Below are 26870 nucleotides of genomic sequence, written 5' to 3' on the forward strand. Positions count from 1 at the left end.
ATGGGCTTCAAGCGCAACTCCCACCGCATCCGGCACCAGCGGATCCACACCGGGGAGAGGCCCTACGAGTGTGGGGAATGTGGGATGAGCTTCAGCCAGAACTCTAACCTGATCTCCCACCACAAGACCCACACCAGGGAACGACCCTAAGAATGTGGGGAATGTGGGAAGAGCTTTAGGCTGAAGTCTCTCTTGATCTGCCACCAGAGGATCCACACTGGGAAAGGCCATACAACTGCGGGGAATGTGGGATGACCTTTAGTAGGAAGACCCAAATGATCATCCACCAAATGATCCACACAGGGGAGCAGCCCTACAAGTGCCCCGAGTGTGGGAAGAGGTTTCACACCAGCTCTCAGCTCCTCCAGCACCAGCGCATTCACACGGATGAGAGGCCCTTCCTCTGCCCCGACTGCGGGAAGGGCTTCAAGCACAACTCCACCCTCGTCACCCACCAGCGCATCCACGCTGGGGAGAGGGAGAGGCCCTACGAGTGTCCCCAGTGTCAGAAGAGGTTTTACACCAACTCCGATCTCCTCCTGCATGAGCGGATTCACACGGATGAGAGGCCCTTCCGCTGCCCTGACTGTGGGATGGGCTTCAAGAGCAACTCCCACCTCATCAGGCACCGGCGGATCCACACCGGGGAGAAGCCCTACGAGTGTGGGGAATGTGGGATGAGCTTCAGCCAGAACTCTAACCTGATCTCCCACCACAAGACCCACACCAGGGAACGGCCCTATGAGTGTGGGGAATGTGGGAAGAGCTTTAGGCAGAAGTCTCTCTTGATCTGCCACCAGAGGATCCACACTGGGGAAAGGCCATACAACTGCGGGGAATGTGGAATGACCTTTAGTAGGAAGACCCAAATGATCATCCACCAAATGATCCACACTGGGGAGAGGCCCTACCAGTGCCCCGAGTGTGGGAAGAGGTTTCACACCAGCTCTCAGCTCCTCCAGCACCAGCGCATTCACACGGATGAGAGGCCCTTCCTCTGCCCTGACTGCGGGAAGGGCTTCAAGCACAACTCCACCCTCATCACCCACCGGCGCATCCACACTGGGGAGAGGCCCTACAAGTGTCCCCAGTGTGGGAAGAGCTTCACCAGCAGCTCTCACTTGAGCAGACACCAACGGAGGCACCAGTAAAAGAAGCCCTGCACATGCCCCAACTGCAGGAACAGCTTCATGCACCGCTCCAGCTTTATCCCCCATTGGAGACACCACGTTGGTCAGAGCCCTGGTGATCCATGTTCCCCATGATCCATGCTGGGAAGACACCTGTCCCTTTTCCTGCCCCTGCCAATGACATGATGTGGGGTTGGAGAACATGAGGGTCTGGCCATGGCCCTGTCATTACATTCACTCCCACCTCAGGTCATTGCCAGGGGCAGGAAAGGGACTCTCTCTCACTCTCTCTCCCTGAGGAAAAGGGTGTCCTTTCCAGACAGGAGGAAATACATTGCCAGGAAGAACTAGTTGTTGATGTTGTAGTTTTCTCTGTAAACAGTTTTATTTATCCCTTCTGTTATCAATATTGTTTCTGTTCCTGTTTGTTCTTTATCTTGTTGCTGTTCCCAATAAATTGTTCTTATCCCAGCCCGGGATCTTTGCCTTTTGTGCTTTCCATGGGAGGCAGGAGGGCAGCGAGGGCAGCACGGTTTTAGCAGGAGCAGAAAATTGGGGAATCCCATTCCTGAAGCCCGGCCCGTGGAAACCGAGCATCCCAGCTGGTGCCAGCCCTGGTGGCCATGGCAACCACCTCTGGCATGGGGTCTCCATGGAGCTGCCAAGGGACTGAGCATAGCAACAGGGGCCTGGTGATGGTGTCCATGGAAACTGCCCATAGCAACAGTGGACTGGTGATGGTTGCCTACTAAGGATCAGATTTCTCACAGGCCTTCAGAAGGGTTCCATGAATCTCCAGGCTGTTCCAGAGCTGGAATGTCACAGGCAGAGACAGGGGCTCCATGGAGACCTCCCAGGCGTTTCTGGGATAGTAAAGAGCCCTGTGGTCAGAGGCAGTCAAAGCCATTCCACAGTGACATCCCAGGAGTTCCCAGGATGCCAAAGAGCCGGGATGTCCCAGACACTATGGGTTCCTGTCATGGGCACAGTGGGAGCTTCAGGCAAAGTTTATTAGAGAAGCTCCTTTTGGGTCACGAGGTGCAGAAACGATCCCCAATGCTTCCCATAGATCCCCAAATGTTACTGTGTAATCAGTGTTCCGTGCTTTGTTTCCAATGGAAAACAACCATCCTTATCCTCTAGGTGTCCATGTCTGAAATTGGGATTCCACCTCCAAAATTCTGTATATCCAAGGATTGCTCCCAGGCACAATCTGCCAGTACCATCAAGCCTGGCTGGCCTTGGCCTCTGGTGGCTGCCCCTGCAACACTGGGGCTGGGTTCTTCCCTTCCCATGGAGATCACTGGGACACTGTGGGGACCCCATGGAACCAAGGGGATCATTGTGGCACCACTGGAGCCCATGGAACCAAGGGGCCATGGTGACCCAGCGGGGCTTCATGGAACCCAGAGACCCTTATGGCTCTGTGGGGCCTGATGGAACCATGGAGACCATCGGGACCCTTCAGGGCCTGGTGTCACCAAGGGGGCATTATGACACCTCAGGGCCTCAGGGAAGCAAGGGACCATTGGGACAATGTGGGGCCCCATGGAAGTGAGGGAACATGGAATAGGTCTGGCTGGCTTGGCCTCCCAGGGCCCCTGACAGGTCTGGCTGATGTTGTGATGTCAAGGGCTGCCTCTCATCAGCTCCTGGAACACTGGGGCTCCGTGCTTTCCTTGCTATAGAAAAGAACTGTCCCTCTTTTTAAATGTCCATTGCCAAAATTGGTATTCTCTCTAAAAATTTTCCTATATGCAAGGGTTTCTCTCAGAAAAAAACCTGCCACTTCTGGCTGGCCTTGTCCTCTGGTGGTCACTCTCTTCTGCCTGGCAAACACTGGGGCTCTGTTCCTTCCTTCCTACAGAAAAGAATCAACCTTCATGTCCATGGTCCATGGCCAAAATTAGAATTTGGCCTCCCAAATTCCATATATCCAAAGATTGCTCCCAAGGACAGACAGGTCAGGCTTGCCCTGTCTTCTGGTGATTTTCTTAGACTCTGAGCTGAATGCTTTCAGTTGAAAAAACCTTGGAAAGTGCCCAGACATCTCCCAAGAAGAGTTTTTGAGGACTTGGGCACATGACTACTACATATGGACAAAGGAACTCTGTGCTCTGTGCTGTTGTGAGGGTTTGGCATCATGGAAGTGATGTTCCAAGAGAAGCTGCTAGCAGTTTCCTCTGTGTCTGACTAAAAAACCAATCAGTAATTAACTTTGAGAATTGACAATCTGTTAAACTGCTAAGGAAACTGTACACGCCTCTGTGAAGACACATGTTAAAGATGGGAAAGCCTGGGAGGGTCTCTTTCCCTTCTGGCTGGCACAGAGGTAACAAGGCTGACCCGGCCCCGTCTCAGCCAGGCCGGGCCGGGCGGCTCCTGCCGTGGGGCCGGGCCCCTTCCCAGGGACCCCACCAGGCCCCATCGGCTGCCGGGCAGGGCAGGGGAGGCCGCGGGGCCGAGGCCGGGCCGGGCCATGGCTGCAGTTGGGAACATCTGGGCCCTGCTGAGCCCTGCCCCGCCGCCAGCCTGGGCCCAGCCAGGATCCGCCGGGCCCCAGGAGCAGCCCCGGGCCGGGCCGGCTCGGCCAAGATTCTTCCACCCTTGGGCTTCAGCCGCAAGCCCCGGGCAGGGGCAGGAGAAGCCATCGGCCCCGGCCGTGCTGCTGCTGTGCTCTGGCCTGGCTGCTGAGATCCTGGCCCTGCCCCAGCGCGGCCCATCCTGACACAGCCCCAGCGCAGCCGCTGCAGAAACCTCCATCGTAAAACAGCTCCGGCCGCAAGCACCGAGCCCGGCCGGGGGCACGGAACCATCTGCAGGCCCCGGGTGAGATATGAACTCTTTCAGTGCTTCCATCCTCCCTCCAGTGAGAGAAAAGGACAAAGTGCAGGCACACAGAGGAACAACATGAAGACACCAAGGTCACTGAAGGGGAAGTTGAGCCCCAGATGGGAGGGATGAGGAGATGCCTTGATCTTGCAGCCTGAAATCCTCTTGAAAAGCTATGGAGAAGGATGTAATTAATATGTCAGACTCTCTTTTTCCCTATAACGAATTGAAAATATGGGGAGATGACCTGTTCAGCAAAAACCTCCATGCTAAAGTAGGCAAATGTTGAAGTAGCTGTGATCCCATGAGAAGTTTAAACAGAGAAAGAGAGAAGAGTGGTGAGATCCTATGCCCTCAGGGAGAGAAGAAGAAGATCTCTGTTCTCAGAGATGAAGATGATTTCAGAAATAGATGAAGAGAATCTTTGCTCCTGAACAGCTCATCTTTAAACTCATACCCCATAAGCTGACATGGCCCATAAAAACAGCTGTGGGAAAAGCTGTGAAAAATGGGAGGGACTTGACAATTGCAGATTTTCTGAGCAGCTGCTATTTGTGGGAATTGAGAGCCACGAATGAACTTTTTCCTTATGGAGAAGTCTCCATAGCATGAAAGAGAGACTCCTCTCCCTAAGTGAACTGAAGAAATACTGTTCTAGATGGTGTAAAGTGACTGAAACTTTCAGGTTTTGTCTCCTTGCATTGTCAGTAAGAAAGAAAAGGTTGTAGGGAGAGGAGAAGTGTTCAGATTCTTATTAATCTTTCTCCTATTTACTGGTAATAAACTTTTCTATATACCCTTTTAAAATTTTGAGCCTACTTTTCTTTTCTCCTAATCCTATCTCACAGCAGGAAATGAGTAAATATATTCCAGTGAGGGCAATGGTAATTAGCCAACATTGATCCCACTGCACTAATAGATGCATTGGCTGAGAAATCTCAAATTAGCAAACCAAAATCACTCCAGATAGGTTCCTGATAAACTGCATAAGAGCAGAGGGAAATCAAGGCAGAGCCATAGTTTGTCAGGACTTGCTGCATCCTGATGAGCACTGTGGTGCATTTGGAGCTGAGCCCTGGAACCTCAGGGCCTGAGAGGAGATTGCACAAACCTTTCCAGGAGTCCAAGTCAGAAGAAAACCCCAAAGTGTCTCAAAGCATGAATGGGTCTCAGTGAGGTCCATCCCCAACACAGGCTCCACATGGATCCCTTGGAGGAGAGAACTGGAGGCCAGGATTGACCAAAAACCTCTCAGAGTCTCAATGTGGAAAAGACAATTCCAAACTACCTTAAAAAATATGTGAAGCTCAAAGCATTACTGAGCACCACTGAGTGTCAGTACAAAGCTCTCCAGGGACTCATTAAAGCAGATAATTGGAGCCATGATTGCACAAACCTCTCACAGAGTCTGTATCAAAAGGGAAACACCAAGTACCTTCAAATAACCGGAGTACCTTGAAGTATTAATGAGCCCCACTGAGTGTTGTTCCTGACAAAGCCTCTCCAGGGACTAATTACAGCAGATAATTGGAGGCCATGATTGCACAAACCTCTCAGAGCCTCCAAGGCAAAAGCCAAGCCCAAAGTCCTTTGAAAAAGCTGCAGTCCCTGCAGGGAGCATGAAGGAGCCCCCAGGGCCATTGCTGAGCAAGGCTCCCCAGGGACTCCTTGCAGCAGATCCTTGAGGCCACTGGGATGTGGGCTAGGGGGGGATGCTGAGGGCAGCACAAGGGGCTGACAGTGCCCAGCCTGGCTGGGGCTGTGCCAGGAGGCCCCAGGGCCTCAGCACAAGGTGTCTCCTCCCAGCCCTTGCTGGCACAGACCCTGCTGTGCCCCAGGGCACCAAGACTTGGCTTCTCTTTGTCCCCACCTGTCATCACTGCCTGCAGTTCTCTGCTCTGCCTGGGGCCTGGGGACACTTGCTCAGTCGTGTCCCTCTCTGGGACCCATTAAAAGTCCAAGAAAGTTTGGAGTTGGATTCTGCCTTGGAGTTCCGGAGAGGTTTCTTCAGCTCCCTCTCAGGGACTGATGTTCAGGGCCTGAGCACAAAGCCCCAGAGGCTGATTAAAGTCCTTGTGCTGTGTCTGTGCTGCTGAGCTGGGCTGGGCTCCTGGCCCAGAGGCAGCTCCTGCTCACCAAGAAGAGCTTCAAAAGCACATTTCTCTTGATGAGCAGCTCTTGTGCCAGCCCAGCAGGGCTGGGGCACTGCCTGCAGCCAGCGTGGGCACAGCACAGAGGCACAGAGAGCTTCAATCAGTCAGGGCTGGGAAGGGGCTGAGAAGTGCCTGGGGCACCATCACTGCCAGCCCTTGGCACAGGAACCTCTGGCTGCAGGACAATGCAGCTGCAGCTCCTGGAGCCATCTCCTCAAGCTGGAACATCCCAATGCCTGCAGAGCCTGTGAGTACAACTCTGGGTATTTCTGGTGCAGGGGAGGTGAAATGCTCTTGAAGCTCTGACATGCTGAAGGATGCTGATCAGTCATAGAATATTTCCAAGACAAGGATTTCATTAAATATTAAGACATTTCCAAAGACTTTGTATTCAGTTTCCTAATATTGGAGAATGGCAGGGAGTGGGGGGATTATTATTAAAGATTAATTATGAATTATAATTATGATATTTTGGAAGTGTCTAAGACATCTGAACTGTTCCTTTTAGTGATCAATAGGTTCACAGGAGATCCCTAATGTCGTTTCAGCCACTCTGCCCATGGACAGCAGAAGCATCAACTTTGCTGGAGCCATCAGGCTCAGCCTGAGCTGTCCTTTCTCCAAGCTGCAAACAGAACCTGCCCCCAGCCAGTGCCCTGCAAACAGGCAGGGTTCTGTAGGGCCAAGGAGAGTGCACAGAGATTTGGGGTCTATGGGTGCTGTCAGGGAGAGATCAGGCACAGGGAAACACCTGCAGGAGGGAAATCTGCAGGAAGCAGAGAGAAGATCAGGCAATGAGAGAAAACAAAGCCCAGCAATCCTGTGGCAGGGAGAGTTTAGAGATGCCCACAGGAGCCCCTGCAGTGCAGCCCCTCCCTCTGAACAAGCCCCCTCCCTCCTGTGCCCCCGCCAAGCCTCTGCCCTCAGGGCCGGGGCTCCAAGGCGTGCAGCCCCTCCTGTGCAGGCAGAGCTGCAGCAGAGCCGTGGGGCAGCTCTGCAGCCCCGGGCCCAGTTCCCTCAGCAGAGCACAGGGCTGGGAGCAGCTGCCCGGCCCTGGGGGCTCTGGCAGGGGGCACAGCTGGCTCAGGGTGACGCTGTCCCCAGTGCCCGGCTCTGGGCAATGCTGTCAGTGCAGCCAGGGAAGGAGCTGCATCTCCCACAATCCAATGCCATCAGAAGGACACTTGGGAGTCTCCCTGAGATTTCAGTCCAAGCTGGGAGCTTTAATCCAGGATGCAAACCTGTCCTAGAGCATCTCTGAGTTATGAGATTGATGGGAAAAAGCATTGGTGTTGTGACACTGAAAATGCTGCTGGGTTGGTGAAATGAGTGATATGAATCCTTGGCTACAAATGTGGAGCTGGGCTGGGGTGGATCCATCTGCTCTCAGCAGTACCTGGGGGTTTGTAAGAGAAACCTGGGAGTGTGAACATCCTCCATTTGAGAAAAGTGAAAGCCCAGAGATACTCCAAACCGAATGAAGGGACAGAGCATCTCCCCTCACTCTCCACTCATCATCTTATGTCAGGGAACTCACTCTGTTCTACCAGAGGGCAGAGGAATTGCTGAGGGTTTCTGCTATCCAAGAATACGAGGAGAGTCATGGCAGGAGATTAAAAAGAAAACCTCAGAACTCTTAAACACAAAAGCATGTCCATGTAAGTTACAGAGGATGGTGTATGGGAAATGGCTTTGATTTTGCTTGCAGCTATCTCCTCTAACACTTCACTTTCCTTTTCTCCATGAACAGGTGCCCATGTGCAGCCCCAGCAAATGTCCAACAGCAGCTCCATCAGGCACTTCCTCCTGCTGGCATTGGCAGACACGCGGCAGCTGCAGCTCCTGCACTTCTGCCTCTTGCTGGGCATCTCCCTGGCTGCCCTCCTGGGCAACGGCCTCATCATCAGCGCCGTAGCCTGCGGCCACCACCTGCACACGCCCATGTTCTTCTTCCTGCTCAACCTGGCCCTCAGCGACCTGGGCTCCATCTGCACCACTGTCCCCAAAGCCATGCACAATTCCCTCTGGGACACCAGCAACATCTCCTACACTGGATGTGCTGCACAGCTCTTTTCTTTTGTTTTCTGCGCAACTACAGAGTTTTGCCTCCTGACCATCATGTGTTACGACCGCTACGTGTCCATCTGCAAACCCCTGCACTACGGGACCCTCCTGGGCAGCAGAGCTTGTGCCCACATGGCAGCAGCTGCCTGGGCCAGTGCCTTTCTCAATGCTCTCATGCACACGGCCAATACATTTTCCCTGCCCCTGTGCCATGGCAATGCCCTGGGCCAGTTCTTCTGTGAAATCCCACAGATCCTTAAGCTCTCCTCCTCCAAATCCTACCTCAGGGAACTGGGGCTCATAGCTGTTAGTGCCTGTTTGGTACTTGGTTGTTTTGTGTTCATTGTTTCCTCCTATGTGCAGATCTTCAGGGCCGTGCTGAGGATCCCCTCTGAGCAGGGACGGCACAAAGCCTTTTCCACCTGCCTCCCTCACCTGGCTGTGCTCTCCCTGTTCCTCAGCACTGTAATGTTTGCCTACCTGAAGCCCCCCTCCATGTCCTCTCCATCCCTGGATCTATCAGTGTCAGTTCTGTACTGGGTGGTGCCTCCAGCTCTGAACCCCCTCATCTACAGCCTGAGGAACCAGGAGCTCAAGGCTGCAGGGTGGAGACTGATGACTGGATGCTTTCAAAAACGTTAAACTGCTGGCCAATTTCTGCAAATCACTTTTAAAAAAAATAATGTTTCATACTTCTTGTTGGTTTCATTTCTGAGATAATTTTTCTTAGTTTTACTTTTATAATATAGTCCACAAATAATTGTAATTCCTTGTGCCATTTGTCATTTTGTTTCTTTCCACCTTCCCTGTGGCTACAGACTGTGTCAATGCGGGGCTGTGATCTCTGTGGCTTTAAATGAACTAAAGAATCTCCCAGCAGAGTTTTCTGCAGAGATGCCCTTGTGTTGCCTTCTCTGGAGCTGCAGCAGCAATGTCTGTGTGCAGAGCTGGGGCAGATCAGTGCTGGCCCAGCAGCTGTGCCCAGCAGCAGCAGCAGCAGCACTTGGTGTTGCCAGTGCTGCTGCCGTGGCCCTGCCCCGCTGCCCTGGTGGCCCTGGTGTTACTGCAGGGCCTGAGTGCTCTCGGGGCCGGGCACAGCCCTGGGGGTGGCAGTGCCGGGGCTGCAGCAGGGACAGGCCATGGGCACTGCTGGGGCAGCGCTGCCGCCTCAGGCCAGGCCCTGGGGGCTCCAGGCTCCTTGCCCAGGCTCTCTCAAGGACACGGCCAGGCCAATGCTCAGCACAGAAACCCCCGTCAGCAGCCCCAGGCTGGCCGTGGGCAGGCTGGGGGCAAACAGCATGGCTGGGGCTCTGCAAGGGCCCTGGGGCAGACGGGAAGGAGCAGCAGAGCAGGGGCTGATCCATGCCCAGTGCGCTGCACAGCCCAGGGCAGCGTCCCAGAGCGTCCTCATGCAGCTGCCAACAACATCCCCCCTCTGCAGCCCTGGCCTCTCCCCCAGCTCACACAGGTGCCCCATCCTTGCAGGCACAGACACGGCAGCACTGCCTCAGCAGCCCCTGTTTGCATTGCACACAGCAGGGCCAGCACCCCCATGCTGTTGCTGTGGGGACATGAACCTGAGGGAGCACAAATGCCATCAGCCCCTGGGGCCAGCAAGGCCTGCGGGACACCAGGGAAACCACTCAGCTTTGTCCTGGCCTCTGCACTCAGCCAGAAAGTTTGTTCCCATCAGCTGGGAGTTTCCTGTGCCACTGCAGACGCTGTTGCTCAGAGCCAGGGCTGCCTGGCAGCCACCCCCAAACTGCCCTCAGCATATCCTTTGTCCCACCTTTACTTTCTTTACTCTTCCTTGGACAAATTTCTTCCTCTTGCCAGGCCCTGTTCCCTGCCCTGCAAACAGCCCATCGCTGTTTGCCCTTTCCTCTCTGGCCCCACTCCCCATTGCAGTTCCTGACTGGGCACCATGGGAACGTCCCCCAGCCTTCTTGCCCACCTGGGCACACTGCTGCCTCATGTCCAGCCTGCTGTCCCTCAGGCCCTGCAGGTCCCTTTCTGCCTGGCTGCTCTCCAGCCACTCTGTCCCCAGCCTGTAGTGCTGCAGGGGTTGTTGTGGCCAAAGTGCAGGACCCGGCACTGGGACTTGTTAAACCTCACCTTGTTGGATTTGGGCCCTGGATCCAGCCTTTCCAGGGCCCTGTGCAGAGCCCTCTTACCCTCCAGCAGATCCACACTCCCAGAAAACTTGGGGTCACCAGGGTTCCGTGAGGCCCCCGAGTGTCCCAATGGTCTCCATGATTCCCTGAGGCCTCCCAGTGTCATAATGTTCCTTTGGTTCCAGGGGACCCCTTGGTGTCACAAAGTCCCTTGGATCCTTGGGCCCTGCAGTGTCACAGTGGATCCTTGGTTCCATGCGGTCTGGCAGTGTAGCAATGCTGTCCTTGGTTCCACAGTGTCAAAATGGCCTCTTGGTCCCAAGGGCCACCATGGTGTCAAATATGTTTCCTTCATTGCAGGAGTCCCTGAGGAGCAGCCCTGGCCCCTTGGTTCCATGGGGCCCTGCAGTGTCACAATGGCCCCTTGGCTCTGTGCTGCCATGTCATACACAGTGTCACCATGGTCCCCTTAGTGCCACCAGGCCCTGCAGTGTCACAATGGCCCCTTGCTTCCCCAGGGCCCTGCAGTGTCACAATCATCAGAGAATCAGCCAGGCTGTAAAAGACCTTAGAGTGCAACAGGTCCAACCTGGGACCCAGCACAACCTTGTCACCCAAACCATTGCACTCAGTGCCACATCCAATCTTTCCTTAAAAACCTCAAGAGACGGTGACTCACCCAACTCCCTGGGCAGCCCATTCCAATGCCCAATCACCCCTTGTGTGAAGAATATTTCCTAAAGTCCAGCCTAAATGTCCCCTGGTACAGCTAAAGGTTGTGTCCTCTTTTCCTGTCACTGTGCCCTGGGAAAAGAGCCTGACCCCCACCTGGCTGCACCCTCCTGTCAGGGAGCTGTATAGAGTGATGAGGTCTCCCCTGAGCCTCCTCTTCTCCAGGATAAACAACCCCAGCTCCCTTAGCTGCTCCTCACAGGACTTGTGCTCCAGACCCCTCCCCAGCCTTGTTGCCCTATTCTGGACATGCTCCAGCCCCTCCATGTCCTTCCTAAATTGGGGGGCCCAAAACTGGAAACCGGACTTGAGGTGCTGCCGAACCAATGCCAAACACAGTGGAAGAATACCTACCCTGCCCCTCCTGGCCACACCATTCCTGATCCATTGGAATTCCAGGGGTTGGATGAGGGAAATGGTGGGGAAGGAGTGGGGACAAAGTGTTATTGATTGTCAGCCATTAAGCGTTTTGATTTTTTTTTATATCTGTTCAGACTGGATTAGGAGGTGCTAGAGGTCAATATCAATTGGACATTGCTCATACCAATCTACAAATAGAAAAAGAAAACTTAACATGACAAAACACTTCTCTCTGCATTGTTTTCAAGACAGTGTATTCACTTAGAATACACCTCTGAAATCTGTTAATTATTCACAGAATAAATAAAAACATAGAATATTCCCTGTGGCTTTGGTTGTTCTGGAGTTTTTGCTCAAATGTTTATGAGCTTTCCTCACTGAATTCCTGAACTGTAGAGCTCAAGAAAGTAGAGGCCTCTGGAGTAGTAAAATGCATCAACAAACACCAAGTGGCTGAGGATCCATGCCCATGAGAGCAGCAATGAACAGAAATGGGCACAGCTTTGTGGCTGCCCCAGCTTTGGCATGGGCCCTGGGCCTGGAGCAGGAGCAGCTCTTGAGGGCCCCAAGGCCGGGGCTCTGGTGCTGCCCTGGGCAGATGGGATGGCAGCAGGGGCTGCAGAGCTCTCAGCACCTCAGCCCAAGGGGAGCAGGGCAGCCAGGGAGCCTCCTTTGGCCCTGGCCAAGCACCTTCCCCCATGGCTGGGGCTGAGTCCTGTGGCAGCTGCAGCTGCTGCTGTGGCCTTGGCAGGGGCTGAGGCCGTGGGGCCAGTGCCCAGAGCAGCCTGGCCTGAGCAGAGCTGTGGGGCCAGAGCCGGCTGGGCTGGGCTGGGCTCAGAGAGGCACTTGGTGCTGCCCAGAGCTCAGGGCAGCTGGCAGAGCTTGCAGGGAGCTGGGCAGGGCTCCGAGAGCCTGGCCCAGAAACCATCAGTGTCCATCTCAGCCTGGCTGAGCGTGCAGGGACAGGACTCAGGCCAGGCCTTGTGGGGCAGGGCCAGCGCCTGTGCAAGGCATTGCAAACAGGCAAGTGGCCCAGAGAGGAGGCTGCTCTGTGCCCTTGGTGGCATGGCCAGAGCAGGGAGGGGGCCCAGGACATTTGTCAGCACCAGCCCCTGTGCCCATGCGTTGGCAGCCCTGGCTGCTGAGCCCAGCTTTGGCCTGGGCTGAGTTTGGCTGTGGCCCAGCTCCATCCTCCTGCAGGGCTCAGGGCCTGTTCCCAGCCATGGCCAGCCCTGGCTGCCTCTCTGCTGGCCCAGAGGCCGGCAGAGCCCGGGGCAGGGCTGTCTGTGCAGCCCCACAGGTGCCACGGGCTCTGCAGGAGCTGGCAGAGGCTGCCCAGCAGGGAGGCCATGGGGCACAGAGCCCCAAGGCTGCTGTGGGCACCACGGCACAGGGGCCGTTCCCAGCCACAATGCTCCAGGCCTGGGCTGGGCCTGCACAGGGGCTGGGCCACCATGGCTGGGCCAGCACAGGGCCTCAAAGGGGCCACGCAGCCGCTGCCGGGGCTGACAGCAAGGCCACACACAAGCAATTGCTGAGCATGGCCTGCGCTGGCCAGGCCTGACTGGGCCAAAGGCAGAGCTCAGCTGCCCTTGGGGGCTGCAGCAACACTCCAGAGCCCAAAGAGCCTCCATGGCTGGGCTGGAGACCAAGGCTGCAGCAGGGAAATGCAGGGCTGCTGCAGGATGGGGAGGCCATTGAATTCCAGCACACACCTCAGCTCTCTGATGATCCCTGCACCATGCTGGGCCCTGTTTCAGACTGGAGCAGAGCAGATGTTGATGGGACAGGAGCCTTGTGGGGCTGTCAGGGACCTGCAGCTTGCAAGGTGCTCTGCTGTCCCTCAGGTGCTCTTGGAGAGATCCAATCCCAGCTGGGCACCTCAGGGCGCAAGTGGCACTGCCTGTCCATGGCCACACAACTGATGTCTGCCTGGAAAGGGGCACAGGTTTTAATACTTGTAAAATTCATAATATGCAAGCACATTTTCATAATCTGGGTCGTTTGAGTACTCTTAAGACATGGCAAAATTTTCCCACCAGGAACAGCAATTTCCTGGAAGTGTACTGATGGCAGGAGAAGAAATACTGATCTTCCCCTCTGCTTGAGTCTCTAATAATCTGTGTATTATATCATCTCCCTTTTCCTTCAGGTGTTACCAGTTCTCCTGTTTAAATGGCCGTCTCTCTGTATATCTCTTCACTAGACATACTGGATCTTTGTCCTTCCCATTGCTTCCAGATTTCTTCCTCCAGTTGCTCTCTGGTCATTCAAGTGCCTCTCAACTGACTGGGTTCCAGCTTTGAGCTTCAAGGACTTTCCCAATTTTTACAATATTCAAATAAATATCACAGCAGTCAACATCCTAAATGTCTTTACATCTATCATAGAATTACCTTTTCTTATGTCTTTATCTAAAACTGTTCCAGTACAGAAATCCCTTGGAGATGGGGGACATGTCAGATGCTGCTGGGACATCCCAGAGAGCTGAGGGAAGAGCTGTGATGGTTATTACACTGTTCAAATGTTCAACTTGTGTTTGTTGGCAAGAAACCTTTCTGTGCCTCTGAGTGTCACCAGGCCCTGAGCCCAAAGGACACAAACCTGATGAGTTGTGGTTCTCACTGCAGGGGCTGCACTTGGACCTTGGCTCTGCAGAGCAGAGCTCTTCATGCTCTTTCTTTCTTTTCCTCCCTCTGGGCGTGGAGGGAGCTCCTGACTTCAGCCTGTGACTCATGTGTGCAAAGAGCAAATCTGGGCAGAATCGGGGCAGGGAGGGTTTGGGGGGACCTTGGGATCTGTGCTGGGCACAGAAGGTGTTTTCCATTGCTCTGAGACTGTCTGCAGTGCAAAGTGGATTTAATATCCAGCAGGGGAATGACTTTTGCATTTGATGGAGCTGTGCCTTCCCTTGGCTTTGTTGGCTGACAAGAAATGAACATCCCTCTGTGTCTCGGGCAGCGCCTTCTCCAAGGAAAGCAGGTGGGAATTGGAGCCAAGGAGCTGAAAGCTGCAGGAGCAGCCTGGGCTGGAGGGAGCTCAGATTTGCACAAGGCTGCTCTGAGTGCCAGGGCTTGGATGGGGGAAATGGTGGGGTGGGGGTAGGGACAGAGTCTGATTGATTGTCAGCCATGAAGGGTCTTGATTTTCATATCCATTCAAACTGCATGAGGAGGTACCTGGATTCAGTGTCAATTGGAGATTGCACATGTCAATGAATTAACAGGAAAAGAAACCTAAACAGGACCTACAAAATGTTTTCTCGCTGTCTTTTTAAATATCATGTATTCAGTTTCAATACACTACTGAGATCTACTTAACCACAAAGGATTTGAAAATTAAAATCAAATGATTCCCAGAGGCTTGGCTTGTTACGATGTTCTGAATGTTCATGAGCCCTGGGACACTGAATTCCTGCACTGAAGAGCTGAAGGCTGAACAAGCCTCTGGAGCAGTGAAATTCAGCAGCAGCCTCCAAGTTGCTGAGGATGTCAGCAGCCCCCAGTGAGGCCATCCCTGCCCAGAGACCGTGGGGGAATGGGCAGACAAGGAGAGCGTCCCTGGGGCTGGGGCAGCACAACTCAGAGGCACCAGCGGCTCCAGCTGGGCAATGGAGTGTGGAATGTGGCTGGGAAAGCCCTGCCTGGGCTGGGCCAAGCAGGACACAAGCCCTGACTCCCATCCCCCAAACAACTCTCTCAAGGAGACATTTAAAAGGAATTGCAATTGTTTCTGTACTCTGAGTCAATTGCACTGGAGGAATACTGACAAGAGATCCTCAGGAGCTCAAAACAACAAAGCAGCATTTACTGGCAACTTTAGAAAATCAGAGAAACTTTGGCAAAATGTTTATCATTATATTTTAGTGGTTCTGGTTATTAATTTAAGATTTTTCCTATCTTGAGATTTCTTAATGTATTGATGAGTGTGATGTGTTTTAATGTCGCTTAATATTTATGTATTTTGTTCTGAAATAGGATTATGGGAAAGGTAAAGTAGGTCTAAAATTTTAAAAGGGTATAAAGAAAATATCAATAAAAGCAGCCTAAAGAAAACAGGTAGTGAGAATAGAAATAAACTCTTTGGAACAATTTTTTTCTTTACAACTTTTTCTTTTTACTGACAATGTAAAGAAATTAAACTTAAAATTTCTAGTTAGTTTACTATTTCTATAATAGTCTTTTTTTAGTTTACTTTGGGAGAGAAGTTTTTCTTGTTAAGGTTATGGAGATTTTTTTGCGAGTGGAAAAATTACGGTTTTTGTGGTTCTTAATTCTGTCATGCATAAGAGTTGTCTGGGGAACTTTGTTATTGTGAAATTGTTTTTATTGCCAGAAGCTTTTTTACAGCTTGTGGATGGGCCATGTGAACTTATGGGGTACTGTTTTAAAGATGAGTTCTTTAAGGGTAAAAGTTTTTATTTTTTACTTTTAAATTTTTTTTTATCTCTAGAAATAGAGATCTTCACTTGGGGGTACTGGATTATGTTTTTATCTTTTCCTGTTTAAACTTTTTATGAAATTACAGTTATTTTAACTTTTTTTTTTTAGTATGCAGGTTTTTGTTTGATAATAATTTAAATATTTTTATTTTTTCATAATGGTAAGTGCTATAAAAAAAGAATTTTTTTCTTTATCATTTATAAGAGGATTTTACTTTTAAGATTAAGGTATTTTTTCTTATTTTTTATTAGGGATTTCATTTCTTCTTTACTGACTTTGATGCTTTTATAATTTTTTTATATGTTTGTATTTTGTTTTTTCCTTTTACTTGATGGAGGATTGAAGTATTGAAAGGGTTAACACCTCACCTGCCAGTAACTTGTAGTTGAAGTTGTGGTTGGGTTGTGTTAGGATTAGTTTTATGGTTGATTTTTGTGGGGTTTTTTGTTTAATTTTAGTTGTAGGGTTATTTTGTATGGGTTGTAAGTTTTAGGGGTTTTTGGTTTTAGTTGTGTTGGGGGGAGGGGACTTGATGGTAAGATTTTAATAGCTGTGGTTGGCTTTGTTCTGGTTGGGGATTTATAGCCTCTTTTGTTTTCCTGTTTGGGAGTTGTTGGGGTTTGGTTTGGTCAGAATGGGGCCGATGGGGGTGGGGGGGCAGCCTGGGGAGGGGGGAAGGGGCTCAGCCCATGGCAGGGTTGCTTGCTTTGGTTTGGTTTGGTTTTGTTTGGTTTGGTTTGGTTTGGTTTGGTTTGGTTTGGTTTGGTTGAGATGGGGGCCAGGGCCGGGGCCCGCTGCTTCTTTGTTGACTGGAAAAGAAAGAGGAGGTTTCTGGGTTTTTCCATCTTTAATATTTGTGTTTAACAGAGGCGTGTTCAGTATCTCAGTGGTTTAACAGATTGTCAGTTACACAAAAAGTTTTGTATTACTTTTTAAAATTCTTCTCATGTCAAACTACAATAGACATTCAATCAACAAAAAACATTTCTGAAAGCATTGACTTGGCCCATTCATCTTCACAAAGTCTAAGCCTGTTCAATTTCATGTTAATCAAAATTTGCAAGAGGAAGAGAAGAAGAAGACACAGAAAGAGAGAAAGACAAAAAAGATGCAGAGAAGCACACACACAGCTACCAACTCCTACATTCCAGCACTGTTCCGAAGGAAATTCCAAGAGGAGGTAGGGTCAAGATGTGTGCTTGCCTTGTGCTCAGCCTTCAATACCCCTTGGTCTCCCTGGGCCCTTCCCCCAGGTGGGGCTTGGGCTCATTTGGTCCCTCAGGAGCTGGGCTGGGGCTGCAGAGGTGGCTGTGGAGCATTGCCTGTGCTGTGCCAGGGACTGGCAGCCACTGCTGGGCTGGGATAGAGGCTCTGGGGGGATTGGGGTTCCAGGGCAGTGCTGGGGTTCCAGGGCAGGGCAAGGCTGGACCTGCCCCTTCCTCCCCCACACATGAAATGTTTTGAGCCAACAATCTCCTCCAGTCTGTCACAACAGGGAATGTTGGAGGTGGAACCCCATTTCTGGCTATGGGCACCTGACCGAGAAGGGCAGTTCTTTTCCATAGGAAGGAAAGCCCAGAGCTCCAGTGTTTGGAAGGCAGGTGAGAGCCTCACTAGGCCAAGGCCATTCAGACTTGTCAGGAATGGCAGATTTTGTCTGGGAGCAGTCTTTCAATTAAGGGAATTTTGGAGGTGGAATCCCAATCTCATCCATAGGTTTCTGGAGAAGCAGGACAGTTCTTTCCCATAGGAAGGGGAGCACGGAGCCTTCCTCAGTTTTTTGGGGACAGATGAGAGCTGACCCTTGTGAAACCAATGCCAGCCAGACTTGTCCTGGCAATATTCCTATGCGAACAATCCCTGGATAGAAGGAAATTTGGAGGTGAAATCCCAAATCTGGCCATGGGTGCCGGGAGAAGAAGGACAGTTCTTTTCCATAGGAAGGAAAGCACAGAGCCCCAGTATTTCAGCAGCAGATGAGAAGAGAACCTCAATATGCCAAGATCAGCTGGACCAGTCAGGTGGCCCCTGGGGGGCCAAACGAGCTAAACCTGTTCCCTGTTCCATTGGTTTTGTAGGACCCCATAGTGTCACAATGACGCCTTGGATCCATGAGGCCCCACAGTGCCCTAATGGTGACTTGGTTCCATGGGGTCCCACAGTATCACAATGTCCCCTAGGTTCCAGAAGGCCCTGCAGTATCACAATGGTCCCAACAATTCCATGGGGCCTTGCAGTGTCACAATGGTCTCAGTAGTTCCCCTGGCCCCACAGTGTCACATGACTCCTCAATTCCCTGAGCCCTGCAATGTCACAATGGACCTTTGGACCCTGGGTGTTTGCAGTGTCACAATGGTCTCCTTTGGCTCCACAGTGTCACAATGGACCATTGATGACATCAGGCCCTGCAATGTCACACTGGGCCTTTGGTTCCATGCAGCCCTGCAGTGTCACAAAGGCCTCTTGGTCTCACAGGGCCCCACAGTGTCACAAGGGTCCCTTGGTCTCACAGGGACCCACAGTGTCACAATGGTCCCTTGGTCTCACAGGGCCCCACAGTGTCACAATGCTCCCTTGGTTCCATGGGCCCTGTGCTGCTGCATTCCCCCTCCCCTTCTCAGGCCGCCCTGCCAGCTGAGAAATGCTCCTTGGGGCTCGGCCTTGGCCAACAGCCCCTGGGCTCAGCTCCTCTGCAGCTCATCACAAACACTGTCTGCTCCAGGCACTGCTGCTGCCCAACCAGCTCCTGCTTTCTGGAGGAGCAGCCCTGGGAGCTGCTTTTGTTCCCTCAGTGGCACAACATCCCTGTTCTCACCCTGCCAAAGAAAGCTGTTGGTGCCAAGTGCGGCCAGGATGAACCATTGCTGGGACTGAAGCCCCTCTCTTGGGGCCCTGCAAACAGCGCTCCAAAAGGAGCCCTTGGAGCTCTCCTGGGCCAGCGACTCCCTCTGAGTGGGGCCTCTCCCAGCCGGGAACTCTCCCGTTTGCTGCACTCGGGGATCCCGAGCAACGACGGAGCCTGGGCCGATCCCCCCACTCCTGCAGGCTCAACCCTTCACCCGCTGGGGAGATGCCAAAGGATCCACAGGGAGAGTTTCCTGCCCTCAGGGGAATTTCTCACAGGTGCCTTGTAGTGACTCTTTGTGTCTGTGTGCACACAGGAGTGCCTGTGCTGGGGAAATGTGACAGAAATGCTGCTCTCTGAGGGGTTTGAGTGCCTTGGATAGCTGAGTCAATCAGGCCTGTAGGTCAGGCTAAATCACAAGGTCTAAGCTAAGTTAAATGCTCCTAAGAGTTGTTCTTTTGCTATATTGTTATGTTTAATCTAAGTAATAAGTTAAGTTGAATATTGTTAATTATTATTCCTCTGTTAAATTGCTAAGTCATAGGTTTTATGTTAGGTTGTTACTGTTTAGTGCTGTTCTTTTGCTAAATTTTGAAGATAAACGTATCAGTTAAGGTTAAGGTGTAACTTAAGTCCTGTTAGTTTTGACCTCTGTTAAGCTTTTGGGCTGTATTCCTTTTATCCTTGCCCTCACTCTCCTTCTGTCACGCACACACATGGCTCATTTCTGGTTTGATTGCCTGGATTCTGTTTGGTTTTGTTGTTGCTTTGTTTCCTTGGTGTACCTGAAGTGTCCAGTCAGGAGCAGAGTGACTCTTGCCAAGGAACTTTGTGCTGCTGTCCCTTAATATTCAATCTGGTTTTTGCTGTTCCTTTGCTGGGGATTTTTTCAGCGCTCTCAAGGCCTCGTTGGTACCAGGGTGAGGGAGCCCTGGCCCAGGCTCTGGCCCTGGGGGACACGGGGACGCTGCCAGGGGGTCCCTGTCCCCCTGTGCCACCCCCAGGGCCCCGGCCCCCCGTCCCCGTGTCAGGCTCTGGGGTCGATCTCGTGGAACATCCTCTGGGGGAGGCTGCGGCGCCGGGGGCGGGGGGACCCGGGGGGACAGGGGACCCCGCTGTGCACGAGCAGGGTTGGACTGCTCTGGGGGGAACTGTGAGGGGGGCCGGGGCAGAGTGACCTCCCCAGTGACCTCACACAGACCCTGTGATGTCACACAGCCCCTGTCATGTCACAGAGCCAATTCTATGATGTCACCTTGTTATGTCATACAGCAGTGCTGTGATGTCACAAAGTCACCATGTGATATCACTGTGTGTTCTGTGATGTCACAGCCTGCTGTATGATGTTACACAGCCACCCAGTGATGTCACAACCCACTCTCTGATGTCACAAAACCCTCTCTGTGATGTCATACTGCCACTTTGTAATGTCACAGCACACACTTTGACCTCACAGCCCCCTCTCTGATGTCATACAACCATGCCATGATGTCACAGCCTACTACTCTGTGATATCATAGCTGTCTAGGTTTGGAAAGGCAGGTGTCTGATAAGGAAGGCAGGAGCCTCCTCTGAAATGGAAAATGTTAAACCCCCCTATCAAATTGCTCTAAATTTTAAATTCAGGGTCTCTCAGGCAAAAAAATATGGGAGCAGGGAATAACAGTTCTTTAATAGGGAAGAAAATATAAAGATAAAATAAACTATGCAGTAAAGTAAATCGACACTGACAGAGTCAGAACACAACCTGACACCCTGTTGGTCTGTGTGTTGGTAGCAGTCTAATTGGAAATGTGGCTGCAGTCCTCCTGGACCATCAGGTGTGTTTCTGCTGGAGCAGGGATCCTGTAGAAAAGGGTGTGGTCTTCCTTTGAAGATCCAATGGAAGAAGAGAGCAGCTGTTCCTCTGGGAAATCCAGTGGAGAAGCCGTGCTGGTGTTCCAGAATTTCCAGATTATATATGGGTAGAATGCTTGGCTCTTCCCTCTGGGCGGAGCATCTCCCAATGGGATGCCGTAGTTCTTATCAATCATGCAGTGACATTCAATAGCTGTTATCAGCAGATGTCTCCCAGGAGGGAGGAGTGGTTGTGGAAGAGGTAAGGAAAACTGCCCACTTAACAGAAGACAACTGCCATACAGATGGCAAATAGAATACAATTTGCTTGACAATCCAGGACAGGAGGAAAGACCCACCCTGTGCCAGGAAGGTGGGCAGAGCTTCAGCCAGAACTCAGAGCTGTTCATCCATGAGCAGTTTCATGATGGGGAGAAGCCCCACAAGTGCTTGGAGAGTGGGAAGAGCTTTGGCTGCAGCAGTACCCTGATGTGCTACAGATGATCCACACTGGGAAACAGCCCTATGAGTGTGGGGAGTGCGGGAAGGGCTTCAGCTGCAGATCCACCCTCTTTACCCATCAACGCATCCACACTGGGGAGAGGCCCTACGAGTGTCCTGAGTGTCAGAGGAGGTTTCAGACCAGCTCCGATCTCCTCCAACACGGATGAGAGGCTCTTCCACTGCCCCAGCTGCGAGAAGGGCTTCAAGCAAAACTTCAGTCTTGTCAAGCACAAGCACATCCACACTGGGGAGAGGCCTTATGAGTGTCCCCAGTGTGGGAAGAGCTTCAGAGCTTCACCCAGAGCTCTCACTTGACCAGACACCAATGGAGGCACCGGTAAGGGAAGCCCTGTGAGTGCCCCAACTGTAGGAAGAGCTTAGTGCACTGCCCCAGATCCATCCCTATGGGAGGACACATGTTGGTCAGAGCCCTGGTGATCCATGTTCCCAGTGATCCCTGCTGGGAAGACACCTGGCTGCTTATCCATGTCCTCCTGGATCCCCTGGATGAACACAGCAGCAGGAACATCCATCAGGACTCTGATCTAAACTGGAAATTGATTGGGAAGAAGTGATTTGTTGAATTTACACCTCAAAAAATCTCACCTGCTCTGTTCAATTGTTTCTTCTGGTGGCATCAAGCAGTGCTGCATGATCTTGGAGGTCTTTTCCATCGAAATAATTTCCATTTTCACCCTCTCTAAACAACCAAATCTGGGGTGAAAATAAAGAAATTAAACAAAGAGATCTAAAGCTGCACCATTTACTGGGATTTGGGGGTGAATTTGGGCTTGGTTCAATGGAATATTTGAGAGGATTTGGGTGTTCTGAGGCTGTCAAAACCAGGGGACATGGCCACAACCTCATACATGTGTTGGTAGAATGTGTTCACCTGACTCCATCTGTTCTCCAGGAATTCTGGTTGTCTGTCCCAGTTCCTGGCCTGGGTCCCCCCATTTGGGGTGTTCCCTCAAAGTGCCCAAATCACTGCTGAAGTGCCAAGCTGCTCCTGACTGGGGATGTTCCTGTCCACCAACCTCTCCTGCTCAGTGCCATGGGAGGTGGGAGGGGTTTTAGCGACTCCTGTGGGGACTGAGAGAGGCTCTTGTGGCTCTTGGGAGAATTTGTCTTGCTGGGAGAGGGTTTGGGGGCCTTCTGGGAGGTTTGTGAGGATTTGTGTGTGTTGGCAGGGCTGTGTGTTATGGAGAGAATTTGGGTGGGACTTAGGGGAGATGGGAAGGGGTTTTGTGGTTTTTGGGGACATTTGCGTTGCAGGGAGTTGTTGGGGGTGTCCTGGCCAGGAGCTGTGGGGTGGTGCGAGGGGACTGGGAGTAGCTGTAGGGTTGGGAGGGGGTTTTTGGGTGGTCGTGACCTCCCAGACCCCCAAAGCAGCCACCAGACCCCACCCCACGAGATACTGCCAGGGGTCAGGGGCTCCATGTTGGGGTTCATCCTCCTGGTGCTGCAGGAGAAGGTGAGGGGGGGTCCTCAGGGACTGTGTGTGGCCCCCCCTAGAGCATGTGTGACCCTCCCATCCTGGTGTCACCTCCTTGTCCCTCCCCACAGGGCTCCTGCCCCAGCTCCTGCTCCCCCAGAGGGAATTTGGGGAGGGGGAAGAGGGGGTGCACAGCCCCCACTGGGGGATGACCCCAGCCCAGCCCCTTTGTTCAGCATCAAGCTGGGCTCGGGGCTGCAGGAGGAAGAGCGATGGGAAGCAGATCCTGCAGCTGGGACAGTGCTTGGGGTCAGGGCAAGGTCCTGCCCTGCACACCTGGCTCAGGTGTGACCCTGCCCTGGCAAGGGAGCGGGACATTCCCATTCCCACGGATCAGGGCTGGGAGCAGCACTTGGAGCACGGACATGGAAATACTGGGAGCGACTGGGAGCACACTGAGGGCTACTGGGAGCAACTGGGAATGATGGGTGCGTGCTGGGGGCAACTTGGATATACTGGGAATGAGTGAGATCAGCCTCTGGGCAACTGGAACCATGCTGGGGCAACTGGGGTGGCTGGGAATGAGCAACTGGAATATACTGGGAGTGTCTGTAATGATACTGGAGGGGACAACACTGGGAACAGCTGGGACCATGTTGGGAGCAACTGGGGGCAACTGGGAGTGACTGTGTCTATACTGGGGGCCAGTGAGATCATACTGGCAGTGACTGGGACAGTACTGGGGCAAGTGGGGGCAAGTGGGATCATACTGGGTGGAATTCAGACGACATTGAGGGGGACTGGGATCATACTGGGAGTGACAAGGAGCACGCTGAGGGCAGTTTGGACAATGTTGGAGACAACTGGGATATACTGGGAGAAACTGGAACTGCACTGGAGGGTGATTTGGAGTAGCTGTGAGCAACTGGAATCATGCTGGAATCAACTGGAAGTGGGAGTGACTGGGAGCATGCTGGGATCAACTGGGATATACTCAGTGAGACTGGGAGTCACTGGGATCATACTGGGAGTGACTGGAACCAGGGCAATGGCCTGGGCTGGGTGATGTGGGGCCTCAGGGAGCACAGGGAGCACTGTGACACTGCAGGGCCTGATGGAACCAGGGGGACATTGTGACACTCTGGGCCCGCCCTGGCCATGGGGTGTTTCAGGAGCCCCGGGGTGCCCAGGGCAGCAGAGCAGAGCCCCTGGCTCAGGGGCAGCAGCTCCCCAGGACACCCTGGGTGGGCAGCAGGGGATGCCCAGGGAGAAGAGGAAGCCAAGACCCAGCGCCCCAAGGGCAGCACTGGCTGAGGGACGGGGCAGGAGGGAGAGGCCAATGCTGGGACAGTGCCGGGGCTGCCCAGCACTGAGCCAAGGTTGTGTGACATCACAGGGGGCTGTGTGACATCATAGTGTTGGCTGTGTGAAATCACAGGGGTGGTGTGACATGATAGAGTTGGCTGTGTGACAAGCCACAGCTGGCTGTGTGACATCACAGACTAGGCAGAGACATCAACTGGGCTGTGTGACATCATAGAGTTAGTTGTGTGACATCACAGGGAGCCTGTGTGACATCACAGGGGTGTGTGGCTGTTTTGAGAAACTCCATGGCACGGGAATCCAAGGGAGAAGAAAAGCTACAGAGATCCCACAGGAGGAGGGGATCAAAACCCAGCCCAGGGTACTCTGAGGAGGAAAGACCCACCCTGAGCCAGGAAGGTGGACAGAGCTTCAGCCAGAGCTCAGAGCTGGTGGTCCATGGGCAGCTTCATGATGGGGAGAAGGCCCACAAGTGCTTGGAGTGTGGGAAGAGCTTCAGGCAGAGCAGCACCCTGATCAGCCACCAGATGATCCACACTGGGGAATGGCCCTACGAGTGTGGGGAGTGTGGGAAGGGCTTCAGCTGCAGCTCTGCCCTCATCATCCACCAACGCATCCACACTGGGGAGAGGCCCTATGAGTGTCCTGAGTGCCAGAAGAGGTTTCAGACCAGCTCCAGTCTCCTCCAGCACCAGCAGATTCACACGGATGAGAGGCCCTTCCGCTGCCCTGACTGTGGGATGGGCTTCAAGCGCAACTCCACCCTCATCAGGCACCAGCGGATCCACACTGGGGAGAAGCCCTACAAGTGTGGGGAACGTGGGATGAGCTTCAGCCAGAACTCTAACCTGATCTCCCACCAGAAGACCCACACCAGGGAACGACCCTATGAATATGGGGAATGTGGGAAGAGCTTTAGGCAGAAGTCTCTCTTGATCTGCCACCAGAGGATCCACACTGGGGAAAGGCCATACAACTGTGGGGAATGTGGGATGACCTTTAGTAGGAAGACCCAAATGATCATCCACCAAATGATCCACATAGGGGAGCAGCCCTATGAGTGCCCTGAGTGTGGGAAGAGGTTTCACAGCAGCTCTCAGCTCCTCCAGCACCAGCGCATTCACACGGATGAGAGGCCCTTCCTCTGCCCCGACTGCGGGAAGGGCTTCAAGCACAACTCCACCCTCATCACCCACCAGCTCATCCACACTGGGGAGAGGCCCTACGAGTGTCCCCAGTGTGGGAAGAGCTTCACCAGCAGCTCACACTTGACCAGACACCAACAGAGGCACCAGTAAAAGAAGCCCTGCACATGCCCCAACTGCAGGAAGAGCTTCATACACTGCTCCAGCTTTATCCCCCATTGGAGACCCCACGTTGGGAAGAGCCCTGGTGATCCATGTTCCCTGTGATCCATGCTGGGAAGACACCTGTACCTTTTGTTGCACCTGCCAATGACCTGACGTGGGCTTGGAGAACATGATGGTCTGGCCATGGCCCTGTCATTACATTCACTCCCACCTCAGGTCATTGCCAGGGGCGGAAAAGGGACTCTCTCTCTCTCTCTCCCCAGGGAGAAGGTGTCCTTTCCAGACAGGAGGAAATACATTGCCAGGAAGAACTAGTTGTTGATGTTGTAGTTTTCTCTGTAAATAGTTTTACTTATCCCTTCTGTTATCAATATTGTTTCTGTTCCTGTTTGTTCCTTATCTCTTTCCTGTTCCTAATAAATTGTTCTACTCCCAGCCCGGGATCTGTGCCTTTTGTGCTTTCCACAGGAGGCGGGAGGGCAGCGAGGGCAGCGCGGTTTTAGCGGGAGCAGGAAATTGGGGAATCCCATTCCTGAAGCCTGGCCCGTGGAAACCGAGCATCCCAGCTGGTGCCAGCCCTGGTGGCCATGGCAACCACCCCTGGCATGGGGTCTCCATGGAGCTGCCAAGGGACTGAGCATAGCAACAGGGGCCTGGTGATGGTTGCCATGGAAACTGACCATAGCAACAGGGGGCTGGTGATGGTTGCCTGCTGTAGAGAGCTTTTTGGATAATTGGTTAGCTGAGAAAGGACATTCCGATGTGATACCGATGGATAAGGGTAAGAGAAACAAGCTGGGAACTGAGCAACGGGTGCCCAATTACTGACAAAGGTCACAGTGACCTTCTCTAAAACGGGAAGACGGGGGAGAAAATTGCTTGCCAGAAAATGTAGCTATCCCAAGGTAGAGAAATTAGAAGAATGTACACATAGAAGCAAAATAATTGTTAAGAGATAGAAGTAGGTGTGTTTGATCATAGTGTTCTTTAACCAATAATGAGCTCAGATTTTGCAATATGCATAAGCTTCATTAACACTAATATAAAAATGTGTAAGCTTTCAATAAACTTCGAGATTTGCTATTCATCGCATATGGTGTGTCGCATCTCTCCCGCCGTTACGACAGCCTGCTAAGGATCAGATTTGTCAGAGGCCCTCAGAGGGGTTCCATGGGGACTTTCCAAGAATCTCCAGGCAGTTCCAGAGCTGGAATGTGACAGGCAGGGACAGGGGCTCCATGGAGACCTCCCAGGGCTTTCTGGGGATGGTAAAGAGCCCTGTGGTCAGAGGCAGTCACAGCCATTCCATGGTGACATCCCAGGGCACCTTGGGCTGCAAAGGCACCCATCTGTCACAGGCACTCACGGGGGCTCCACGGTGACATCCCAGGAGTGCCCAGGCTGCCAAAGAGCCAGGATGGCCCAGACACTCACAGGGGTTCCTGTCATGGGCACAGTGGGAGCTTCAGGCAACACTTATTAGAGAAGCTCCTCTTGGGTCACAAGGTGCAGAAAGGATCCCCAATAGGCCCCACATATCCCCAAATGTCACCGTTGAATCAGTGTTCCGTGGTTTCTTTCCAATGGAAAACAACCATCCTTATCCTCCAGTGTCCATGTCTGAAATTGGGATTCCACCTCCAAAATTCTGTATATCCAAGGGTTGCTCCCAGGCACAATCTGCCAGTACCATCAGGCCTGGGTGGCCTTGACCTCTGGTGACTGCCCCTGCAACACTGGGGCTCGGTTCTTCCCTTCCCATGGAGATCACTGGGACACTGTGGGGACCT

General features: G+C 52.7%; 1 protein-coding gene and 2 pseudogenes across 1 annotated transcript in view; 2 read left to right on the top strand and 1 right to left on the bottom strand.

The window, feature by feature from the left end:
- On the top strand, positions 1-26802 carry LOC143692421 (uncharacterized; annotated as a pseudogene).
- Positions 1-26870, bottom strand: part of LOC143692500 (uncharacterized) — a 317297-nt gene that overhangs the window by 217754 nt on the left and 72673 nt on the right.
- Positions 7802-8821, top strand: LOC143692422 (olfactory receptor 14I1-like; annotated as a pseudogene).

Source organism: Agelaius phoeniceus (genome assembly GCF_051311805.1).
Source record: "Agelaius phoeniceus isolate bAgePho1 chromosome W unlocalized genomic scaffold, bAgePho1.hap1 SUPER_W_unloc_1, whole genome shotgun sequence".
NCBI lineage: Eukaryota > Metazoa > Chordata > Aves > Passeriformes > Icteridae > Agelaius > Agelaius phoeniceus.